General features: G+C 31.6%; 1 long non-coding RNA gene across 2 annotated transcripts; it reads right to left on the reverse strand.

Moving 5' to 3' along the window:
• Positions 1 to 11,140: 11,140 nt before the first annotated feature.
• Positions 11,141 to 21,051, reverse strand: LOC143047381 (uncharacterized). 2 transcript variants are annotated; one of them, XR_012969537.1, is made up of 4 exons: positions 20,987 to 21,051; positions 20,535 to 20,624; positions 19,815 to 20,122; positions 11,141 to 11,735 (listed from the first exon to the last, which is right to left on the reverse strand). It is a non-coding gene; the product is annotated as an uncharacterized LOC143047381 (long non-coding RNA). The 2 variants fall into 2 exon arrangements; XR_012969536.1 differs by lacking the exon at positions 20,987 to 21,051 and having other exon boundaries at positions 20,535 to 20,978.
• Between the last annotated feature and the right edge of the window lie 132 nt (positions 21,052 to 21,183).

A 21,183-nucleotide genomic window follows, 5' to 3' on the forward strand; every position in this document is an offset into this window, starting at 1 on the left:
TAAAGTGCATTTGCTATTTACTATCAATTCCAAGTTTACTATCCACGGTGGTCACTGGTATATTATATAGAGAGTCGTATGATCATAGTATACAGAAAAACGCGAAAATTATTGTCCTGTCCCCAAGTACTTATGAAAATTATGTGTAATTTTAAAAACAGTCCTAAACGGAAGTCTTGTCTATGACTTAAAAGTCCGTCCGATGACAGAAATAATATCCGGACGCCTTTATTTTCGTTTTCCTCCCAAAATAACCCAAAATGAATAATCATAAGCGAACGAGGATGACAAATGCGACTACGCATGGTACCTATTAGACACAGAGGCATGATGATTAATTTATTGTGGAAGGAAGAGAAGCGACACACAAAATGAGGTCTTCTCATTTAATAGTATACTGAATCACACAGCTGGATATAGGCCAGGTTAACGACACACATATGCAATATGTCATCCAATCGCAATAATCACTGATAAATCTCATCAGCTACATAAGCAGTAGTCCTACGATAGCACCTATATCCTTTATTAAAACATTTTTGTGACGTCATTCTATTGTTTTACCCGTTCTTTATTTATGTGATTGGACTATCATTTACTTGTAAGAAACCATTATGTTACCTTTAGCTGTCCAATATTTTTAAGAATAGCGCTCCTCTTTCATAAAACTATTGGACAGCTAAAGGTAGCATAACTGATTCTTACAGGTAAATGATAGTTCAATCACTGAAATAAAAAAAAAACTATTAATTACCCCAATTGTTTTCATCATGTAAACAAAAATACAACCAAAGAACAAAATGACAGTTAAAAAACCCATTTTATTAAAGTCATCTTCCAATACAATAATTTTGTCACTCATCAAAACGGTTTCTTGAGGAAAAAATCACTTTCAAATTGATTTTTAACACTACCAATACTTATTTCACAGCCATTTTTCTCATGTTTTTTGGGTTGTCTCTTTTAGCACCAATTCAATAAGTTGAGAATGCTCGTTGTAAGTCTTGTTTTTGTTGCTTTTATGAATTTCTTTTTTCAAAAGATTTATCCTCTTCCGTCTTTAGGTTATCAAAATTGACCTCTGGTGTTGCTCTTATTCTTATGTTCATACTTGCTGAAAATAAATTTTTGCTTGCTTTTTCTTTTGTTTTACCTTTTTCGACGTGTTAAACAATGTTTAAAGTAAGATATAAGCCTCTAACTGTCCATTCTGTAAAATATTGAACAGGTCTTCGGCCTGCGGCCTCAGACCTGTCCAATATTTTACAGAATGGACTGTTATCAGCTTTATATCCCTTACTGAAAATTACGCTTATAATTTACTACATAGTGATTAATACCTTAAATTAATTAATCCTGTTTCGCTGCCACTGTGTATGTAACACCTCAATATTGACGAAAAAACAACATCGAGTTAATATACAATATTAATATATATTGCAAACGTGCAATAAACTTTTCACATCGACCAACAACCTTAAAATTGACCAGAATATACACCAACTGTGTCTTTAGGTGTGATACCACATTTTTTTTCACCCCATTTGTCTTTGTTAAATTGGCTATTTTCAAAAATTTGTGCAGAACTTATCTTTGTTTCAAATAAAGAAACACTTGGCATAAGTAAAGTTTTATCCTGTCCAGTACTACAGTGAGAATTTCACATTACATTTCATTGCATAAAAGATAATAACTATCACTGGAAGTAAACAAATCAACTTTTCACCCCTTGTTTTCCTGTCAACAAGCTTAAGTAACCATGTCATCTCAAGTTTCCAAAATATTATATATAAACACAAAAAAAAAAAAAACAACAGAATTGTGCTTTGAATCACCCAAGATATATGGTTATGACTCGGAAATTATTTTCTGCAATGAAAAGCAGGGTTGATTTTCTACAGCTGTCAAATTCAAGTGAATATTTTTTTTCGACCCTTTTTTGTATGAATTCGGATGATACGTACTATGATTTGGTGGTATTACAACTTTATCTTTGAATGTTAATCGAGTTAAAATATTCAGAAACTTTAATTGCTCTACAGAGGCATCCTTATGGCCATAGATAGACAGCACCTATTAATTGCGACAGTTCTTTAGGATTCATTCAGATGCTATGAAAATATTTAAGATAACAAGTGTCACGGTCAAAGTTCTGGTTATGTCTAATACACAAATAATATCAAAATTTGCCTTTTTACACAGACAGTTTCGTGATGTATGAAACAGAAATAAAAAGGTTGCATCAACCAATCAATAATTAGATAGGGAGAGTCATCTGTTCGCCTACATTCATAAAACAGGTATATCTATTGGTCAGTAGATGCAGTTTCTTCATATAAATATTCAATGTTAAATATACTAATCATCATAGAGTACTTCGTCCATTACTGAATCAAAGGTGAGTCTGTTTTTATTGTATCTTTTATTGTACTTTTCAACTTGTTTCCTACGAGTATGTATGATTTTGGCACGTAACAATTACCATTCCCTAACCACCTTATATTAATTTCTAATCTGAAGGTTTCCTGTATGATCAGTTTCCCTATCTAGATAACATATAGTGCATTCTTTCCGATGTGGTTTGGGTCAGGTTAAGTTTTAAGTTGAATAAGTTTTTTTTTTATTATATGCTTTACGAGTTTTGTCTACTGTTGAAGACTGAAGATAGACCATTATATAGCTATCTCTGTGTTTGTGTTGATGTCCCATTGGTGTCAACTTAAGTTCCTCGTATATTCATATTGGGTTTTTTTCTTTTTTTTTTTTCATTGGGTTATTTGCAACGGTGTTCTTCCTTATAATGTACGTCTCTTAGTGACGACTTGTTTTTCTAATTGCTAATAGACATGGTAATCCAATTATTTTGCAAATAGGTTATAATCGGTCTTTTAATCACCTAAATCATCTTTAAAACGTTTCCGAAATTTCCTGTCAAAATGGATTATTTACTCTTTACTTTTCATTGTTTTTAAATTTAATTTTTTTTAATTAGTATTAATTCAGTTTTTAATTGAATATTTTATTTGTATTTTATATTTTTTTTTAAATATATAGAGATCAACACTAAAGGTCATTTGATGGAAAGTAGAAATTAAACTAAATACAACAGTTGTTTATCAATTTACTTATCTGATTCCGAACATACAAACCAAGGTTAACAAACAAGTCTATGGGAATTGCTTTAACTCTAAAAGGAGACCGGGTGCATCGCCAGGGAAAGTGTTTCATGTTATGCAAGGAGTTAGTTTTAAAATATAATTGAAAAACTAAACTGATACAAATCAATAATTTTTTTGATGTTGATAAATAAATCACAATGTGTAATAAATTGTTATGCCAGCCTACAATAGTAGAAGGGGTTTATGTTTAATGATCCATGCTTTTGTTTGTTTATTCTTTCATCTGTTCTGCTTTAGGTTCAAGTTTTGGTTCAAGTTTTTGGTCAGGATAGTTGTTAATGATGTTAACGACCAATCAACTTAAAAATAAATGTACATGTGCCTTATGTTATGATCTTTCTAAGGATAAATTAATGGTTTGACCCCAATTTCATGGTCCATTGAAAATAGAAAATTTATCACAACTTCTAGCTATTCTTTTTATAGAGTTATTCCACGAGATATTTTTGGGTCACTCATTAGAATATCTTTTAAATATATGATTTTGATTACAACTGCATTAAGATAGAATAATTGCATGCAGAAAATTATTGCTTTTGTCACATATATATCACTTGTCAATTTAATAAAATTAAACATTTTTTTTTTATTACTTTATTACAGAAGCTACAAAATAGAGCTAAGGCCCTTTAAGACAAGAAACTGCCAGTGTCAGAAAAGGACAAACTTAGAAAGGCCATGTAAATTGATTTAATGTCAAGTTGGGATAGTGATTCTGTAGATAAACTCGCCTGATCACAACTGGGATTTGACTGTCACAAGATTTTAAATCTTACATGGATAAACTAAAGTCATTTACTAGACTGTAAATACCAGAGACAGCTGAATGCACAGGGCAAAGAGCTGAGGTCCAAGTAAATCAGAGAGGCCTTGTCACAAGAAATGTACAGAACTTGCATGGATTTTTACTTAAGGGCATATGACACAAAATTGAGAGATATCAATAAAAATGTCTTTAAATTTTAATAAGGACCAATTCAAAGGTACACTTTTGGAATTTGCAAGAACAAAAATACCTTCATGTTTACTTTTGAATTATAGTTGACAGTTTTTAGTTTAAGGGGGGAACCCTTAAAATGAAGTGGTTTGGTTTATTGAATTGATTATTTTTTAAAGTAAAAAAATGAATTACTGTTCTTTTATTTCAACATTTGCATTTTTTATTAAAATTATTTACAAGTGCAGCATATCGGTGACATCAGATTATGTTAATGTGTTTGGTTAAGCTACATATTTCTTTTTACTTAAACTTTCTGTTGCCTTTTCTAATTAATTAAATGCTGAATAATAATTTGAGTGTTGCTCATTTCAGTGTCTTGTATTTGCTGTCAAGATTTTTCCTGTAAGATTTCACATTATTTATAATCGCTTGGTCAAAGGGAGATAACTTTTTGAATCTTCACATTAGATAATCTGCGAAGAGGATTATGTAAAATGTAAATAGTTGAAAATTAATTTTATGGTTCAATAAAATCAAAATAAGTTATTGCCATTCATTATAAATGAATTTCTATCAAAAATAAGGCTCAAAGAATTTTTTTATTTTATTTATATAAATAATAACAAAGTACACACATCATGCACATGTTGACTACATAAAATTTGTAAACAAAAAAAATGAAAATAAAATTAAAAAATTTTAACTAATCAGGAGACATTCAATACACCAAATATATTTATAAGCATATAAACTTATTATTTTCTTCAATTGTCCAAGTACATATTCAATATTGATAATTTTTTGCTTGACATTACATAATTTTGTTGATAAAAGTTTATTTGTGTGCTATTTTATTCAATTGTACATATTTGAAGTATTTCATTACACCTTATTATTTTTATTCTTGCATACAGCATTTGGAATGAAATTTTAATAAATGTTCGAGCAGCAGGATGTTTTTTGTCGAGCCTGCAACTTTTGTTGCAGAAAGCTCGACATAGGGATAGTGATCGGGCGGCGGCGTTAGCTAACTTTTTAAAAGCTTAATATTTTAGAAGGTGGAAGACCTGGATGCTTCATACTTTGTATATAGATGCCTCATGTTACGAAGTTTCCGTCAGTCACATGTCAAATGTCCTTGACCTCATTTTCATGGTTCAGTGACCACTTTAAAAAAAGAACAGAGTTTTTGTAATGTTGAATTCTCTCTTATTATAAGTAATAGAATAATTATATTTGGTATATGTGCGTACCTTGCAAGGTCCTCATGCCCGTCAGACGGTTTTCACTTGACCTGACCTCATTTCATGGATCAGTGAACAAGGTTAAGTTTTGGTGGTCAAGTCCATATCTCAGATACTATAAGCAATAGGGCTAGTATATTTGGTGTATGGAAGGACTGTAAGGTGTACATGTCCAACTGGCAGGTGTCATCTGACCTTGACCTCATTTTCATGGTTCAGTGGTTATAGTTAAGTTTTTGTGTTTAGGTCTATTTTTCTCATACTATATGCAATAGATCTACTATATTTGTTGTATGGAATGATTGTAAGGTGTACATGTCTAGCGAGCAGATGTCATCTGACCTTTTAAGTTTTGGTCTTTTTATCTAATACTATATGCCATAGGTCAACTATATTTGGTGTATGGAAATATTTTATGATCTATATGTCATTTGCGCAGGTTTTATTTGACCTCGACCTCATTTTCACGGTTCATTGCTCAGTGTTAAGTTCTTGTGTTTTGGTCTATTTTTTAAAACTATAAGTAATAGGTCAACTATATTTGTTGTATGGAAGCATTGTTAGCTGTACATGTCTGCCTGGCATGGTTCATCTGACCTTGACCTCATTTTCATGGTTCATTGCTCTTTGTTTAGTTATCTTGGTTAATGTTAAGTTTATGTGACAGTTTTTAATAAAGCTTTATACTTAGGACTATCAACATAATATCAATGATAAGTAAAGAAGGCGAGACATTTCAGTGTGTGCACTCTTGTGAATTTACGAATTATGTTAATCATGTAAATAATGTTATGTTTTTTGTTTTTTGCTTTTTGAAGTTTTTAAAATTGACAAATAATGCTAGCAGGGGAGATTATTCATTAATATTTTTATGATGCCAAACTTGAAATTTAGAGGTGCCTATGTTTGCTATTTGTTATAACCCAATTGTTATGATTCTTAAATAATCTATACAAGTAAGCATGTTAATTTGTCAATAACCATTATTTTATTAATTAGTTTGAATTTGATGAGGTTCTTTGATGTAGAACTTGACTTTTTTTAAACAAAAGTGTTTTTTTATTTGTTTTAAATGTTTTTAAAATTGTATAACAAACTTTTTGACATTTTATTTTAATTTATCACCAAAACAACTCTAATTTGTCTGACAGTATCTGAATAAAATTAATTTGTTAGATACTTTGTTTCTTTTATTGAAGTATATACAAAGGGAGATAACTCAAAATTGGTTTTTTTTATTATTCTGACCCGATTAGAAGTGATAAAAATAACTATGCCCTAGACAGGATGACAATAAGAAAATGCTAGAAATTGTTGTGTATGGTTATGCTTTGTCCAAACTTTTTTGTTATCTCCTGTATTGTATATTGCTGCCATTGTCAAAATTCAAATCACACATAGATAGCCTTGTCCTATAGTTTATATCTGGTGTTTGTGTTTTTTGTATGTCTTAGATTCTAACTCTTCAAGTTCTTATATAAATTCAGATGCATTGCCATTCTTTACATATAGGTAAAGGCATATTTACAAAATGGTATTGAGCTTTGCAAATGAGTGACATGTATTCGTTGGATTATTGTTTAAGTTTCATCTGAAAAATACAGTCTTCAATGTTTTCTGACAAATTATACATTTGCAAATGCCGTTTGAAACCACAAATATTATTCTACTGTAAATACACAGAGCAGCAATCCATGCCTTTCAAGTCTAATACTTTGTAAACATGGATCAGAAAAGTTGGAGGATCAATTTTATATGTACAGTAGCTACAAAGTTATCACCATTAAAAATTCCTATTTTTCCTAATTTTTGTTTTTTTATTTAATTAGATATTTTCAAACCAGATATTTGGGTTAAAGTAAAAACAAATCCCCAACATCCCTTTTCCAAAAAGCAGAGGGAAAAATTCTGCCTTTTCATTATTATTCATTTGCACTATTGTTTTGTAAGTAGTTATACAGGATTATATTGACTTTAAATTGCATTAAATTTGATGGAAGTTCTAATTTAAATAAGTCATAAACAAGAAATTTATTTGAATTTACATGTAATTAAATTACATAATTAATTAAATTTAATTTATATTTAAAATTCTTTAAATTACAAAATTAATTAAATTTAATTTATATTTAAAATTCTTTAAATTTGAAATTTATTGAAATTTAATTTATAAATATTAAAAGATCTTTAAATCTCAAATTTATTCAAATTTAAATTATATCAAAACTTCTTTAAATTTGAAATTTATTCAAATTTAATTTATATTAAAAATTCTTTAAATCTCAAATTTATTCAAATTTAATTTACATAAACATTTCTTTAAATTAGAAATTTATTCAAATTTAGTCTATACTTAAATTCTTTAAATTTGAAATTTATTTAGATTTAAAAATACCTTTAAACTAGGTTGAAATTTGGGAATTTATTTGCAATATTAAATTTAGTTTAAATCTATATTAAATTAGAAATTTTCCAGCAAAGTAAATGCATAATATTTTTTGTAATTTGAAATTTAATATGCATAACATATGCATTTAATTTTATATTAAATGCATCATTTCATGCAGTGTTTCAACTGCATTAATTTGAGGAAAATAACTGATAATGAGAATAAACCTTTTAAACTATTTTTCTTACAATTCAGTCATATAAATTTAGCTAGTTATTTAAAGTTAAAGTTATTCTATGTCCCTATTTCATCAGAACAAACCGAAATTATAAGTCAAAGTATGACAAAGATATAACACAATTATAAAAAACGGGGCCCAATAAACAAACATAACAATCTAAAATGCAACAACGAGTAGTCATAAACCTGTATATTGATAAACACGAACCTTACTTATACTTTACAGTTAAAGATAATTGGTGTGATTGCCAATAAAATCAACGGTACCAATTTTGTTGCACCAGATGCGCATTTCGACAAAATATGTCTCTTCAGTGATGCTCGTGGCTAAAATATTTGAAAATCAAAGCTTATATGAAAGATGAAGAGCTATAATCCAAAAGGTCCAAAAAGTATAGTAAATTTCGTGAAAGGAATCAGAGCTTTGCATGAGGGAGATACATTCCTTAATTTATAATAATTTCTAATATTTTGTAACATCAAATCTAAATAACACAAAAAATCCGTATTTTCATGCCAGTACCGAAATACTGGCTACTGGGCTGGTGATGCCAATATGACAACTATCTATTGAAGTTGTAGAAGTCAATGTACAATATTATCGGCCTTCAATAATAAGAAAAATCCATACCGTATAGTAAGCTATGGCAGACCTCAACATGCAAAGTATGAACCAATTCAATTAAGAAAATTAATGACCTATTTTTTAACAAATTGAATTAATTTATAAACTTACTGTAATATATGTTACGTGTCTGTAATCAAAATTCACATTTATTTACTTAAAAAATCTGTTCAACAAAATAAAATCTCATATTGATGAAATGTGAATCATTTACAATATAAATTTAAATGTATATACAATATACATGGTTAACGTAAAAGGTAAGCGGTTCATATTTCAGCTAAAAATAAGGTAATAAGGTAAAATCAATTTGAATACATAAAAACGTGTGAATGGATTTATAATCGTTGTCGATATCTTTTGTAACAATTTTGATAATTTATTTTAAGAACTAATGGAGATTGATTGTATCTTTTTTTAATGTTTTTAGTTTGCCCTTATTGCATAATGGACATGCACTATTCAACTCTTAATATATTGATAAATTTGATAATGATTATTATTATCTTACATTACAATTTACCTATAACATGTATAATACCTGTTAGCTCTTCTGCAATACATATGTCTTGCTTATTTTTCTAATGTTTCATGTAATCCCTGAAGTTCGTTCATTTGTTTAGCTTTTACGTGCAAAGTATGTGCTAAATTCAAATGGTGTTCACTGCGGATAAAAAAGTGTGTCATTGTTATCATTCATATCTTTCTCAAAAGGTTCATCATCATATTCATTAATATCATCATCATCATCTTCGTCGTTGCTGTCGTCTGAATATTGATGTGCATCTTTCACGCATCCATTTGAATTCTTTGTGCACATATGTAACATAAATTTATCAGCTGGAATGATTAATCTTTTAGTTCCATAAGGTGAATATTTTGGTAACTGTTTTGGTTGCATTTCAAACCATACTCCTTTTATACGTTTGTTGCCTGCAAGTGGTGCTCTAAGTGGCATCACTGTGCTATTTCCAAGTAATTTGCCACTGTCACTGATTTTTCTCTTTGTTGATAAATGAGTACAATGCGAAAAGTAGTGCATATTTTCTTTAGTCATGTACTCAGTTTTCTTTAGTAGTTTTAAGTAGTATTCATCCAACTTTTCTTTCGATATATTCGCCATTTTGTTTATATATATATATATATATATATATATATATATATATATATATATATATATATATATATATATATATATATATGAATTATAGTCATTACGTCATGTCTTTATTTAAAATGATAATAGATGAAAAAAAAACATATCATATGATACATTTTACAAAATGAATAACGTCATTTTGTCCGTCTAATACCGAAACCGAAAGTTGTTTTATATCACGGGACATAAACAATTGTCAATTATGTTAGAAGATAGATATATAGATACTTTTTATCTTATAGAAAAATATATATTTTTAACTAATTTTGTATTTGTAATAAGTGTATTTGAAAGATATGAATAAACAAATATATGAAAAACACACTGTTTATCAACGCTTAATTATGTAGCATGTTTCAATTTTACATTATTCAATAAAACCTTTTTGATATAAATAGAATTGTATGCAGTTGAACCGTTACTAAAGTTATTTGAACAAAACAATTTTATAATTTCATGTATTTCATGTATTTCCAAATGACATTCTATTCTCATTATCTTTATGCTGATCGAATTAAAACATATCATTTCGAGATCATCAAAGTATGTTTGATATAATAGAAGTAAGTGTAATGCAAATGGATCAATGATAACAAATATTTATTAAAATTTTAAATTTCGCAATTGGAAAATAAAATGTAGATATTCATAACTCTGAATCATGCAAATTACTTATTGTGTATTCTCCCCCCCCCCTTTTTTTCCCGTCAAGTAAAGCATGAAGTAACACTTGTAACATATTTTCTTTCAAAACATTAGATTCAAAATATGACTAACCCTTCACTGTAAGCTTTTATGAAGATATTGATGATGAAGACAACCTAAATAAGACTATCTTGTGTCTAATAGTTTTTGTGATAATTTTCAAATAAATTTTGTTTGAAATAAAAGGTTCAAAATGGAAATACATAACACATATAAGTTTGAAAGACACATTCATGACAAAAAAAACGGAATATAGTCAGCTTCTGCCTAAACACAACGGACAAGCTTCAATTTAAAAAATTGAACACGACAATAGTGATATCATGCTTGTCATGTAAATAACCGAAGCCCATCGTTTTATTTTGATTTGCAGCCTTCAAATGATCAAACTATATCATAAGTTCATGCACAAGTGCAACTTGTCGTGTTAATAATAACGTTCATTTGTTATAATCATAAAAGATTTGGTATCATAGATGATCGGTGAATATCCCTTGACCAACCTCACGAAATTCATTAAGTCTTGAATCATCTGTTCACTTGGATACTTTTAACTTTATCTTAACTCCTTCAGGTAAAGCTAATATTGAATATTTATGTCCATTTTTATCTTCGCCTGTATTGTTCTTATACATCCTGGGTTTTCTTGTTCATGGTTGTGTAGTCTTGTTTCGTGGCAAATTAATACACCAAGACAATATATAGTTATGGATTCTTTATTTCGTTATATATTGTAATCCAAAATAAATACCCTGTAATAACAATACATTATATTAATGGATGTAATATAATTAAGTAACTATATAAAAGGTTTAAAACATTATGTTAACAATTATGAACAAGGAAACTGTTTACTTTTCCAAGCATTTAAATAATAAAAGAATACTATATAATTTCATTAAGTCGGAAATAGTGATCTCCAATTCTATTGTCTCATGAATACATCTAAATACCAAATCTAATCATAATGCATATGTCGATGCATTAGTAATACATTATAACAGTAATGCAATGAACTGTTAAATATCAAATTTAAATAAGCATATTTAAAAATAACATATACATGCAAAGCAAGAACATACGTGCAAACAAAGCATAAAGCACTTTCTAAAGCAGACAATACAATAAGCAAAACGCACATAGATTCAACATAACAAAACCTACCTCACAGGTATTTGTGAAGGCTTGAATACAATAAAAGTACAATCACATCAGGTTGATGCCGACATGGTGGGTCATCAATATGGAATATACCTGCAGTACAAATATTAAATTCATAACTAACCTAATCTGCATATCAAAATAAAATAGTTATTATCTTTATCAATTTATGACTTTATTTAATATCTGAAATTATTATAAAACATTCATTCCATAAAATTCAATAGTTTAATCCATTTACTGAAATTTAGCTGTTTTATATAATTTACTGTTTTAACCATAAAAGCACAATTATTAAAGAGATTTAAAGTTCTTTTAAGTTTTCTATTGTTACACTTGCATATCACATCTACACATCATTCAAACATGCATTTATTCATAACATTCGTAAATCATGCATACATATAATTATAAGGATAGATAATTAATATATTAGTATAAGAAGAATAACTGACCTTATAAATAGGAAAACCAAACTCCAAATAGAATATAATATTACAATTTACTAGACAATGAAAATGATGTCCATTACACAAAGTGACCATGTAGAAATGTAAAGTTCCCGCCAAAGAATTGACCACTAATCAATACCAATAAAACACAATTGAAACATCTGATAAAAGTCACACCTGAGCGAACCTGAAATATACACTCCGTATAGTTTAACCATGCAATAATATAATACTACAGTATTACTTATATATAAAATACATATATCTTAAAATAACACTTTACCACACACTCCCCCCAGCTGTAAAATGACGTCCCGTCATTTCCAACTAGTGGTGGTTGACAATGTCCAATATGGTCCTTGCTGCATCTCTCTCTAATCCAGTTGCTTTAAATAACGGCGTCTGGGCCAAAGACGAGATGTAATCAGCTTTCTGTCGCCACTCTGGAATACTAGTTCGTCCAGCAACAGCCATACTTGTCTCGAACTGTCCAGATCGAAACCAAGCAGGTGGTCTTCGTTCCTTTCCAGAACGTCTGATTTCTACCGGTGGTAATTCGTCAGTATCCTGATGTACATCATCATCATCAATAGTAGTATCTTCTGATGAAATACTCTCAGCATCTTCGGAAGCGCTTCCAGTAGGTTCAGTCTCTTCAATCTGAGCGTCCCCAGAAAGACTTGTTACCTCATCACTAATATCTGCGTTAGCATCGGAGTCTTCAGCAAGAGATGATTCGCTGTCCGCTGTTAACATAAATCCAACCTCGGAGTCCTCTGAAATAGTTGATGCTGTGTCATCAGCTGAATCCTCCTTGGTTGCATGAACCACTGGTAGTTTCTGTTGCTTACTAGCACGTGGGCGTGGAGTTGGTCTCTGTTTAGTAGTCTGTAACTCTACTGGTTCCTGGTCTCTGATGTAGCCGACTGGAAGAAGTAGGTTTCTATGTAGTTTCTTTGTTTTCCCTTCTCCATCTTCCCGGATAACGGTAAATACAGGAATTTCTTGATTTGGTTGATCCAAAACAACATATGGTATATCTTCCCATTTATCAGCCAACTTGTGTCTGCCATCGAAGTATACAATCTTTACTAATACTCGGTCTCCCTTCTGTATAGAAGCTCCTCTGACTCGAAGATCGTATGCTTCCTTCTGTGTTGCTTGAGCTTTCTTTGATGCTTCTGATGCCAGTTGATATGCGGAAGAAAGTCTATCACGAAGACCTTTGATGTATTTTGTAGCTGGCATCTTGGTGTCTTTGTGAAGTCCAAAAGCTAAGTCAATCGGCAAACGTGGCTGTCGTCCAAACATGAGGAAGTACGGTGCAACTCCTGTTGACTCGTGTCGAGTGCAGTTATAGGCGTGAACCATGGGTGCAACGTAAGCTTTCCAATTAGTCTTCTGTTGTCGATCTAATGTACCAAGCATCCCCATCAAAGTACGATTAAACCTCTCTGGCATACCATTTCCCATGGGATGGTATGGTGTTGTTCTGGATTTCTTCATCCCAGTCAAAGTACACAACTCTTTGATCACTTTACTTTCAAAATTCGCTCCTCTGTCAGAGTGTATGCGTAGCGGAATTCCGTAGTGGACGATGTAATTATCAAAGAGTGCTTGGGCAGTAGTTCTAGCTGTTTGATTCCGTGTTGGTATAGCCTGAGCGTATCTGGTAAAGTGGTCCATGATGATAAATACATCTTCATATCCTCCTTTAGAACGCTCAAGTTTCAGGAAATCAATGCAAACTAGCTCTAGTGGAAATCTGGTGGTAATGCTGACCAAGGGTGCAACTTGACTGTTAGCTGGTGTTTTCCTTTTCAAACATCTACTGCACTGTCCTATCCAATCATCAACTGCCTTGTCCATTCCTGGCCAGTAGAATCTGTCACGCAGTAGTGATAGTGTTCTATCCTTGCCTGGATGGCCCATATCATCATGCAGTGCCTCAAGGACGATCTTTATATGTGCAGATGGTAATACCAGCTGTGATTTCCTGTCATCACTAATCATCACGTCTCTGTATAATACGCCATCTTTGAGAATAAGGTGTTGAAACTGTCGCAAGAGTAATGATGATCCAACCTCTGCTGTTGTAGGTTTCCTTCCTTCTTTAACATATCTCACAAACGGCGCTATTTGTGAATCCATGGCCTGTGCTTGTTTCCAATTGATGATATCTTCATCTTTGTATTCATCTTCATCATCATCAGATTGCACTACATCTGGGTTAACAGCTAAACTCTCGATGAATGTGTTCGGAAGCTGTGAATTACAGATAGCCTGTACGGATTCTATCGATATGACTTCTCCACTATCTATACTTTGTGCATCTGGAATTCGGCTGAGTCCATCTGCGTCTCCATTTTTCTTTCCAGGTCGATACAAGATGTTGAAGTTGAAGTCTGCAAGGCTGCTCAACCATCTGTGACCGGTTGCATCGAGTTTAGCCGTGGTCAACACATATGTCATGGGGTTGTTGTCTGTCATGACTGTAAAGTTGCTGCCTAAGAGGTAATCCCTGAACTTCTCACAAACAGCCCACTTCAAAGCGAGGAATTCCAACTTGTGTGGTGGATATCTCTTCTCTGACTTTGATAAACTTCTGCTGGCATAGCTGACAACCCTCAAATGTTCTCCCTGCTTCTGGTACAATACAGCTCCAAGTGCAAATCCTGATGCATCTGTATGTAGTTCGTATGGAAGATTGCTAATGGCATATCCAAGTATAGGTGCTGACACAAGTCGTTCCTTTAGTGTTTCAAACGCTTTGTCTTGTTCGGGACCCCAGTGCCATGGTTTCTGCTCATGTTTCTTTACTTTCTTTTTCATCGGATTCGGCATCAATTCTGTGAGTGGTTTACTGATGTTGCTGAAATGTCGAATGAAGCGACGATAATATCCGACGAATCCGAGAAATCGTCTAACATCTTCAGGACTGGTGGGCTTTGGCCAATTCACTACTTTGTCTGTTTTGGCTGGGTCAACCTCCACACCTTCCGCTGAAATAACATGGCCGACGTACTTCACCTTGGTCTTGAAAAATGAGCACTTGTCTGGTGCAAGCTTCATGTTGTGTTTCCGGATCCTGTCAAATACAAGGCGGAGATTGTCCAGATGCTCTTCATAGGTTCTGCCAAAGATAATCACGTCGTCTATGAAAATGCAACAAATCTTGAGGTGTAAATCTGACAAACATTCCTCCATCATTCTTTGGTAGGTTGCTGGTGAATTAGTCAAACCAAACGGCATTCTGTTGTATTCGTAGAACCCGAGTGGACCCACTGTGAAGGCGGTTCTTTCCTTATGCTGTTCTAGAATCTCCACTTGGTGATACCCGCTCTTCATATCAACACATGTGAAGTATGAGCTGCCTGCAAGAGCATCAAAAAGGTCTTCAATCCTAGGCAACGCATAACTGTCTTTTTTCGTAATTCTGTTCAGCTGACGATAATCCGTACATAGGCGTAGCTTTCCATTCTTCTTTCTTACCAGAACTACGTTTGAAGCATAAGGACTATGTGATGATCTAATAGTTCCATTTCCTAACAACTGTTTGAGATGTGCCTTCACTTCATCATACATGGCTGGTGGTATACGCCTGTATCGTTGTTTAAACGGATGTTCCTCTAACAAATCTATTCGATGTTTCACTGTAGTGTTGCCAATATCTTGATCATTCTTAGCAAAGATGTCTTCGTATGACTTAATAAAATCTTTCCCTATCTTCAACTGCTCTTCTGTTAAGTCAATGGTGTTGATTTCCACTTGATCAATAATTGGTATCTTTGCTTCAGTATCTTCTGTTTGATGTTCAATACAGACTGGTTGTATTTCGCATAATACTGCTCTTGGTTGAATGGTAATGGTGCGTGATGTTACATTGGCAAGTTGTACGTCTATCTTTCCGTTACTTCTGTACTTGAATTCTATAAGTGATGGTTCTACTTCAAGATCATTGCAGTTGGGTTGTAAAGTTGATGGAAGAAGCATAGCTGGTGTTGTACTATATGGTAGTTCTTTGTCGATAAAACCTGGTATCTGAACCGTTGAATTTGGCTTGATGGTAATTGGTTTGCCAATAGCATTCTTGATAACAGCCAATGTGTTATTGTGACGTTGAAGTTCCTTTTCTCTGAGTGTGATAGTTCTAAAGGTAAGGTACCATGAAGTGCTAAGTTTTGATGTTTGTAAATACTTGTTGCCATGTTGTAGTTGCAATAACTTCATGATGTGTTGTAGGATATTGGTTCCAATGAGTAGTGGTACTTGGGTGTTGTATGTACTGTCTGGAATCACCAATATAATGCATGGGTATCTTTCAGTCTGAAGTGGTATCTGAAGTTCTGTTTCTATGTATCCTTCATATGGCAGTTGCTGTCCATCTGCACACTCTATATCTAATAAGGTGTTAAGTTGTTGAAGCGGCAAATCAATTAAGTTGTTGTTGTAATATGTGTGGCTGACTGTTGAAACTGTTGATCCAGTGTCAAGAAGACTCTTAACTGTTCTACCATGTAGTATAACCTCAGTTTCTGTTGGGCTTCCAAATAATCCTGGTGGTATCTGTGTAGAAGGACCTGTCGTAGTTGACTCGCATAAGCCTAAGGGTGGTCCTGACCCATAGACTTCTTGTAGTTTAAATTCTTCTTCCCATCTAGTATTGCTGTACAACCAATCTTATAGTGTCCTGGTAATCCACAGCGAAAGCATTTCTGTTCTTCCTGGTGTTGGTAATTTGAAGTTAAAGTAGCTTGTGGTGTAGATGACTCATGATATCCTTGCTGTTGTCCATGTCCTCCTCCTCTGTTGTACTGTCCTTGATTTCTGTTGAAATATCCTCTATTGTTCCTATAACCTCGACCTCTAATTGATCCTCTTCCTCTAAAATCTGTTTCCCATCTATCCATCCTGGTAGTAAGTTGATTAATCAATCCTTCAAATTTATTCATCTGTGATTCCTGTATTGAAGTATCAGAAATTGCAGTTGCTTTGGCTGGTTGTGGCTTATGAGATGATAACTTCCTCTCCTCATGATCTGTTTCTATCTGTCTAAGTACAACTCTGAGCTCATCAAAATCCTTTATGGTGTCAAACTTATGGCCTGATATATCCTTTAATTCTGTCTTCAAACCAGTTCATAGCATAGAATGTAGCATGCCATTTCTTTCTTTTTGTTGTACTAATCCTCTATCTACTGCTCGACCTATGATGTTTTCCAATCTACAACTCCATTTAGTAACTGTCTCAGTATCATCTTGTCTGGCTCGGTAGAACTGAGCAAGTAAATCCTCCTTTTTCTCCACAGCTCCATATATACTGTCAAGCTTGTGCAAGATATCTGGTATACTGGCTTTTGCTCCAAGGTGCATGGCAACCATTCCTGCATCTCCTTTCAGTGATCGTCTAACAGCATAATTGATGTTCTCTTGGTCGTACAATTTATCAGCCATCAATCCAGTTACTTCATACCTCCAAAGTTCGTAGCTGGATTCCCCTTTGGTGTTGTTTCCAGAAAAGTTTGATATCCTGGGTGGATCTCTGTACTTGGTATGTTTGGATGGTTCATCTTTCACTTTCGGTTTAGACTCCTCTCCTTTATAAGCCAAACATTTCTTCATGAATTCTGCAATATCTACTGGGTGTTCTCCCACCTCTTTCTTCAATAATTTCAACAGAGCGATATCTTCAGGTGCAATTTCTTCTGGATTCGCCATGTTGATATATATTTGTTTCACTTATAAGTGATTTGTAAATAAAGATTCACTAAAAAGTGAATAAAGAAAACAAAATTCAACTCAATATGAATAATGAGAAAAAAATGAAATAAAGTTTTCACTCAAGTTGATAATAATAAACTAAATATTCTGAAAAAGAAATGATAAGTAAAGTGAACAATAACCAAAATGTAAATAATGAAAAATAAACTAAAATAATTTTCACTAAGAAGTGACTAAATAAGTTTCACTAAGAAGTGACTAAATAAGTTTCACTAAGAAGTGACTAAATAAGTTTCACTGATAAGTGCTTAAGTAAATACACTAATAAGTGCTTAAGTAAAGAATGTAAAAAATCAAATTCAAATTATCTGAAAAGAAAATGTATAAATTAATCCAAAGTCAAATGTAAATACCAATAGACAATAAATACAAATGAAAATACAAGTAAATATATATATGTCTGAAACTAAATAAAGTATAAGTCAATCAAAATCACACAGTATAGGCTCTAAACCAAAATAGTATATCTGAAAATCAAAAAGAAAATAAAGATATTAATAACTACAAAGAAAATCAATGTATTAATAAATGAAAAGCAATTCAAGATAATCACTATATATAAACAATACTAAAGAGAATAACACAAATCAATATAAGAAATATATATATAACCACAATGACTTACCAACTATATGCAAAACCTGAACTTGTATATGAGTTGTAAAGCTTGTACGTCTACAAACCCATGTCAAACAAGTATGATATCAAATCAAAGAAAAAAAAAATTTGTAAATAAATATGCAAGTTAAATATATACAAATGAATATACAGACAACTATATATATGGTACAACTAGGACAATATAATCACAAGATAACTAACTGTATCACTGTTCCAATCTACTCAAGTCAAAGTACAACTAAACTAACAACAAACTATACCAAGCTAACCTAAACCAACCTAAATAACTCTCTCCACTAAAGACTAAGTCCAAGAAATAGTAATAGAAAGTTAAATATAGTATAAGTGCCTTTCCTAGGTATGGTGTAATATGGTGGATAAGTAAGGATGGTAAGTATGAAGGTTAAATAATCAAGTGTTAATTGTACTACACAAGCTCACTGATCTCAATTAAACTTTTAAAGTTTTAACTTTTAATTTAAAATTTAGTTTCTAGAAAAGTTTAACTATTTCATCAAATGTTAAATGTAACAAATATCAATGACAATTGTACACAAACAAATCAATTTCACAATACACATGTACACAATACACATACATATATGACAATGTAAACAACAATGAACAATGTCAAATGCAATACACATAAACAATAAACATGACAATGTACAAATATAAACAATGTAAAGTACAATGTGAAATGCTAAGTCAAGGTGAAATGGACTATGTGTGTTTATGTGTAACTATCAATCAATCAGTGTATGTTGATATCTCACTGGTAATTTTACTAAGTCCAAATAAGACAAATAAATTTGTAAAATATTTTCAATGTACAACTAAGTGTATGTGTGTATGCACAAAAATCAAAAGTAAATTTTAAATCAGTGTATCTAACTGCTAACTACTGATATGTAGTTGCTAATGTAAACAAAAATGTCAATATCTAGTACTTCCGGTTGACCTCTATGACCTTTCCCGGGGGTAGGGATACAAGTGTATGGGGTCTCAACAAACACAAAATGTTGAAGTCTAATTACAAAACTATGTATGAATAATGTCTATATCACACTTAATTTACATGTAAACTGTATGCTCAATACCAAATAACGATTGTCTATCTATTCAATATAAAATATCAAGTGTTTTTTTTTTTTCAATGTAAACTAAAACATGAATGAAAATTTTGACAAAGTTTTTTTTTCAAACTCAATTAAAGTTTCTAATGGCAATTTCCAAATGAACAAATAATTATGATCGGTTTATACAATACATATGACAAACAATACAACATATATAAACATACAATGCACAGTACTGACCCATTAATGAATTCACAATCCAAGTTGATATCCACATGAATCCAATTTCTGAACGTGCTGAATGTTGACACCGGACGCTAAATAAATGTTACTGGTCAGTCAATATACGTAGGTAGATCTGTGACGTAGAATTATCGATGACGCGCACACAGGTAGAACACAGGTGACATCAACTGATTTGATCTGTGACGAAATATTACGTTGGGCGCCAAACATGTAGTCTTGTTTCGTGGCAAATTAATACACCAAGACAATATATAGTTATGGATTCTTTATTTCGTTATATATTGTAATCCAAAATAAATACCCTGTATAAACAATACATTATATTAATGGATGTAATATAATTAAGTAACTATATAAAAGGTTTAAAACATTATGTTAACAATTATGAACAAGGAAACTGTTTACTTTTCCAAGCATTTAAATAATAAAAGAATACTATATAATTTCATTAAGTCGGAAATAGTGATCTCCAATTCTATTGTCTCATGAATACATCTAAATACCAAATCTAATCATAATGCATATGTCGATGCATTAGTAATACATTATAACAGTAATGCAATGAACTGTTAAATATCAAATTTAAATAAGCATATTTAAAAATAACATATACATGCAAAGCAAGAACATACGTGCAAACAAAGCATAAAGCACTTTCTAAAGCAGACAATACAATAAGCAAAACGCACATAGATTCAACATAACAAAACCTACCTCACAGGTATTTGTGAAGGCTTGAATACAATAAAAGTACAATCACATCAGGTTGATGCCGACATGGTGGGTCATCAATATGGAATATACCTGCAGTACAAATATTAAATTCATAACTAACCTAATCTGCATATCAAAATAAAATAGTTATTATCTTTATCAATTTATGACTTTATTTAATATCTGAAATTATTATAAAACATTCATTCCATAAAATTCAATAGTTTAATCCATTTACTGAAATTTAGCTGTTTTATATAATTTACTGTTTTAACCATAAAAGCACAATTATTAAAGAGATTTAAAGTTCTTTTAAGTTTTCTATTGTTACACTTGCATATCACATCTACACATCATTCAAACATGCATTTATTCATAACATTCGTAAATCATGCATACATATAATTATAAGGATAGATAATTAATATATTAGTATAAGAAGAATAACTGACCTTATAAATAGGAAAACCAAACTCCAAATAGAATATAATATTACAATTTACTAGACAATGAAAATGATGTCCATTACACAAAGTGACCATGTAGAAATGTAAAGTTCCCGCCAAAGAATTGACCACTAATCAATACCAATAAAACACAATTGAAACATCTGATAAAAGTCACACCTGAGCGAACCTGAAATATACAC

The sequence above is a fragment of the Mytilus galloprovincialis genome, chromosome 10, assembly GCF_965363235.1.
Source record: "Mytilus galloprovincialis chromosome 10, xbMytGall1.hap1.1, whole genome shotgun sequence".
NCBI lineage: Eukaryota > Metazoa > Mollusca > Bivalvia > Mytilida > Mytilidae > Mytilus > Mytilus galloprovincialis.